Source organism: Myotis lucifugus, unplaced genomic scaffold (assembly GCF_000147115.1).
Source record: "Myotis lucifugus unplaced genomic scaffold, Myoluc2.0 scaffold_226, whole genome shotgun sequence".
Taxonomy (NCBI): Eukaryota; Metazoa; Chordata; class Mammalia; order Chiroptera; family Vespertilionidae; genus Myotis; species Myotis lucifugus.
Window position 1 is genome coordinate 1763299 of NW_005871274.1, and position 6000 is coordinate 1769298.

A 6000-nucleotide genomic window follows, 5' to 3' on the forward strand; every position below is an offset into this window, starting at 1 on the left:
GATTTCAGAGAGGAAGGGAGAGGGAGAGAGAGATAGAAACATCCATGAGAGAGAATCGTTGATCAGCTGCCTCCTGCACACCCCCCAACTGGGGATTGAGCCTACAACCCTGGCATGTGCCCTTGACTGGAATCGAACCCAGGACCCTTTAGTCCACAGGCTGACACTCTATCCACTGAGCCAAACCGCTAGGACTGGGACGCTCACTCTTGAAACGCAGCGCTATGCTGTGAGGGAGCCCGAGGGAGAGCCCACGAGGACAGCGGCTGAGGCCCCTACAGCCAGCACCCATCCCGACCTGGGAGTGAAGAGCCTGCAGGCCACCCTGCCCCCAGCTCCTGACATTGTGGACAGAGGCCGATCGGCCCCTCGGGCCCTGTCCCAATCCCTGCCCCACAGAATCCAGGAGCATAAGGAAGGGTTTTAGGATATTTTGCTTCTCGGCCTGGGGAACTGGAACATCCTGTGTAGTTAATAGAAATGTATTTGGCTCTGAGCTTGCTTGCTGCCAAAACAAGGGGAGAATTATAGTGACTTACAAGAGCCCAAAGTATTCGCAAAAGACAAACAAGGGGGGTGTTTGCTAAACACCCGGAGGGCACTTCTCCTGAGGCTCTGGGAAAGATGGTATCGTGCTGTGTCATTTTGTGGTGATGCTCTTAAGGAGACTGTCACAGTAAGCCCAATAGCACCTCACACAGGACTATTGATCCTGGGTGTCCTCCATGTGCTACCAAACCCTGCATCACAAATGGGCAGAATCGGGAGGTCTAGAAACCCAAATGATAGCATCTAGTTACTGAGGTCTGTGCAGGTCTGGCTTAATCTAGGGGGATATTTTCTAGAAATTGGTAAGCAGCTGAGGCCAGGCCCTCATCACTAGTACCTAGAGCAGATCCTGGCGCAAAAGCCATGCTCTGAAGGTATTTGGTGAATGAATAAAGAATGGCCCAGCCAGTGTGGCTCAGTGGTTGAGCATCGACCTAAGTCATGGTTCGATTCCCGGTCAGGGCACATGCCCAGGTTGCAGGCTCAATCCCTAGCGTGGGGCGTGCAAGAGGCAGCTGATCATTGATTCTCCCTCATCATTGATGTTTCTATCTCTCTCTCCCTCTCCCTTCCTCTTTGAAATCAATAAAAACATATTTTTAAAAAAAGAATAAATGGCTGTACATCAGCTCAGATGATCCTTCATCGACATGATTTCTCATAACAGAGGAGGAGAAACAAGAGAGATGCAGACTCAAATGCTATCGAGACCCTGGTGAGCTGAGTGACCTTAGGGGGTCATTTAACGTGTCCGGGTCTGGTATTAAGACCTCCAGGACCGAGAGAGTAACAGCCCATTCCACAGTCGAGGAAGAGCCACGTGGGCTTTGAAAGGCCCGGGGAGCGGCTGCAGCAGGCCTTTCCCTTTTGCCCACTCTCTCTTTCCCGGCTTCACACTCTCCCCTGGCCACTTGAGAAGGACAAGTTTTGGTTTCAAGTGGTTCCCCTGGGAACGGGGCCCCAGGTAGGGAGCCAGGGCGGTACCATCTCGCCAGCACTCAGGGCTGAGCTAAAAACAGGCCCGGCTCCGGGTGGGGGTAGGGTGGGGGTCACCCTCACTCTGCAAACCGCCCCCTGCTCTCTGGGGAAGCGGGCCGCCAGGGTGCCCTGTCCTGAACGCCTCCCTCCCCCCGCCCCTCCCCCAGCGCCCATGGCAGGCCTCCTTCTCTTGAGGAGGAACTGTAAGTACTTTAGACAACAGGCCGATAGTGTCAAAGAGATGGATGGGACAGGCCGCTTATCTTGCTTAAAGAGACATGACTGGCTGGGCATGTTGCTTCTCCCCCTCCTCTTCCTTCCCAGCCTGTGAATTTAACTCTCTCTCTCTCTCTCTCTCTCTCTCTCTCTCTCTCTCACACACACACACACACACACACACACACACACACTTAAGCACACAGCACCACAGGGCCCTGGGGAGCCTCTCTCTGTTTCTCAGGAAAAGCTTACCTGTCTCCCTCCCTCGTGTCCACTATCCTCACCACTTACAAATCTCAGAGAGCAAACCGGGACACAAAGACACTGTGGCCTCAGACAGACCCAGAGTAGATTCTGGAAACTTTGAGGTGGGGACAGGATGAGAGAAGGATCTTCCCCCTCCCCTCAGCAGAATTACTTTAAAAAAAAAAGAAAGAAAAGGAAAAAAGAGAGAAATGGCCTCCTGCTTATCCTTATTTGATAGTTCCTGTGCTCCAGACCTCGGCGCGCACTGTCTATCAGTGATGGTGAACCTTTTGAGCTCGGCGTGTCAGCATTTTGAAAAACCCTAACTTAACTCTGGTGCTGTGTCACATATAGAAATTTTTTGATATTTGCAACCATAGTAAAACAAAGACTTATATTTTTGATATTTATTTTATATATTTAAATGCCATTTAACAAAGAAAAATCAACCAAAAAAGTGAGTTTGCCTGTCACCTCTGACACGAGTGTCATAGGTTCGCCATCACTGGTCTAGATGCTAGGATTGTAGTCCGGAGCGTGGTAGGGTTTCTGCGTGCGGGGCTGTGGGAGGCGACGTGGAAGTGAAGGTGTTCAGGATTCAACCCCAATTCTAAATTCAGACCAAGGGAAGGAACGTCTGCCAGCAGGATCATCCCAGACAATGAGAGGGTGTGAATTAGTGCAGGCACGTTGGAGCCCCGGTGACTCCAAGACAAAGTCTCCTAGAATCCAGCCCTTTCCTTCTGGGCTCCTGCCCCAGAGCAGGGTGACTGGGCTCCCTGGATACGTAACAATGACTGGAGACATTATTGTCATGATGTGTGTGGGGGACACCGTTTAACATCACACAGTGCATGGGACACCCCGAACAACAAAGATTGTCAGGCCCCGTGTGTGAGTGGTGCCCAGGTGAGGACACCCTGCCCTGGAGACGCACCAGCACAGAGGTGCAAGGAAGAATGTGCCACACGGAGCCCAGCAGGGCTTTTTTTTCTTTTAATAGCTAAGATTTGGAAACAGCTTCAAAATGCATGAATGAGTGTCTTGACTGGGGTTACAAGTTAGAAATCACTGGGAATGAAAACATTCTGATAATTAGGCCCTGCCGCCAGAGTTCTCCCTCAGTTCATCTGGAGAGGAGCCCAGACATCCCATTTTATGAAGGACCACCTCCCCAACACACGTGAGGCTTTAATATGCAGCCAGAGTTGAATACACCAGGTTCTGGTTCTCCTCAGGAATACTACACAGCAGTGAACAAGAATGGGGTTGATCTGTATACACCTGGATGGCAAGATTCCCAGACACATTGTTGAATGAAAGAAGCCAGTTGCAGAAGCATATGTTCAAGGTGGGACCATGCAGAAAACAAACCAACCAACCCACCCCACTGGAAGTCAACTCCAGAGAAGTCTTAAACCCATAGTATATCCACATGCAGAACAAGACGACCTATTATATGATGTATTAGAGGCCTGGTGCACGAAATGTGTGCACGGGTAGGGTCCCTAGGCCTGGCCAGCGATTAGAGCCCATCAGGTTCCCCGCCTCCCCACCTCCTCCTTCCCTCACTCCCTCAACGCCCCGCTGCTGCAATCGCTGGTCACCTGCCGTGTTCCGTGCGCCCCCTGGTGGTCAGTGCACGTCATAGCGAGCCATCGAACTCCCTTCTCCCAGTCGAACTCCGGAGGGGACACTTTGCATATTAGCCATAGATAGACAGATAGATAGATAGATAGATAGATAGATAGATAGAGGATGTCAAGCATAAAATGGGTTCTGAAAAGATACATACACCCTGAAATGCTGCCAATGGTTACTTCCTGGGAGGCGTTGAGGGGACCAAGATGGGGGTGGGGTTTCTGTGGCCTTATCTATGAAGTTAACTTTTTTTTTTCATTTTATTTTTTTGAAGTTAACTTTTTTAGGCAAGGGGAATGTCTTCTTGATTGAGTAAGTAAAACTGAATAGGAAACAATAGGAAAGCCAAGGAGAAAATTGGGGATAGAGGCACTTAAAGCTGTCAAAATCCGCTGAGGCCAGATGCTCAGGGCACCAGCCTTTGGAGCGGAGGCCTGGCTTATTTATGTGGCCATATCTGGAGGCAGCCACTCCTGCTGGCTCCCCCTCCACACCCCCAGCTCTGTGCTGCCCAAGCCTCCCTCCACCTAAGCAGTGGACACCTGATTGGAGCAGAGGTTGACAACTGCTCATTTTATTAGTAAGTGTCATGTCCAGGGAGCTCAAATGGCCAGTTTTCTCTCTTTCAGTGATCAAAGCTGCCCTGTGTCCCTGGGTGGGGGTGGGGGGCGATGGAAGGGGAAGGGGAGGCTGTCCTATCACAGGGCGCTGAGGATCCCCACCTGGGTGTGAGAAGGGAGACAGGAAAGGTTCGAAGCAGGCAGAGAGGCTGGGAGGGAGTCGAGGAGGCTCCAGCGGGTGGAACGTTCTAAGGAGGCATTCCCACCTGCACGCACTCAACCATTCTCCACTTACTGCACATCTACTAAGTGCCAGGTCCTGTGCCAAGTGAGGAAGATAAAGAAATGAAAAGGTATATAATTATCTCTGCCTTCAGTGAGACAAACATTCATTTATCAAGACAAGAAGTATTTGTTGTGCACCTACTATGTGCCAGCACTTGTTATGTAAAGGGAATGTGAATGAACAATAACTGTGTATTATCACCATTACTATATGAAATACTTACATATACATTCTATGTATATAACACACACTATTAAGTATGTATTAAGTACATACTATGCAGGCACTGTGCTAAGCTTTTAAAGATACATTAACTCATTTAATCTTTAAAACAATCTTATATGTATATCTTATCTTATCCTTATACATGGGAAGAAATTGAGGCACAGAGAGGTTAAGAAACTTGCTCAAGGTCACGCAGCGGGTATGTGGAATAGCTGAGATTTAAACCCTTGCAGCTAGCTTAGCTCTAAAACCTCTGCTTTGACGTACTCCACTGTGCTTTTGGTGAGAAACATGGACATTATCCTTGCTCCTCTTGGAGCTGAAAGGTAAGTATATGTGTTTCGGGAAGTGGGGAAGTTAGACTCTGATTAACCACCTGTAAATAAGGCTGATTTATGTCATCGTGTGGGGGCGCTGTGAAGGCTGCCCAGAGGAAGTTGCCATTTGAAAGATAAGTAGGAATTAGTTAGCAAAAGTGGGGGGCAACAGTTCTCCAGGCAGAGGAAACAGTATGTGCAAAGGTCCTGAGGTGCGACTGAGTTGAACCAGTTCTTGGAACAGGAAGAAAATGTCAGTGTGGCTGGAGCACAGGAGACCTGGGGCAGGGGGTAGAGAAGGGCTGAGGGACTGGCAGGGGCCAGGCCACATGGGGCCATGGACGTGAGGTAAGGCATTTGGTCTTCACTCTTCAGAGCATGAAAAAACCGAGGCAGGGCTTTCAGCCAGGGAGCAGTGCCAAGCTCACTCTGGCTGCAGCGAGAAGGGGGTACGGGGGATTTGGGTACAGTAAGTGCAAAGGTGGGGACTCTTAACCCAGCCAAGGAGAGCAAGAGGTCAGAGTCTATTTTCTCTTCATGATTATTCCCTTCCAGTTGACACCCTGGTTTCTCCCTGCTACACCCCCTACCACGGCCAGAAGATCCACACCCCTCAGAACATGGAAACAGAGAATATACTATCTCCCTCCCAGTGACCAGGACCTACTCAAGCCATCAACCTCACAAGGGATCCTGGGAAATACAAGATGGAAATGGAATGTTATGAGCACATAGCGTGATCTCTGCCACACCCACCAATGAGTCCAAAAGGGGGGCAGATGATGTGGAATGTAATTCTCTAAAACTCACTACTATCTACAAGTGGCATTGGAAGACCCAATACTTTCCCCTCAAGCCCCATGGGTCAGCGCTCAACCACGGAGGCACGCAGGCCGGGCTCACTACATTTCTTTGGTCCTCACTTGGCTTGTCTGCAAAATAAGAAATTGGTATCTTACTTGCAGGATGTTTTAGGGAT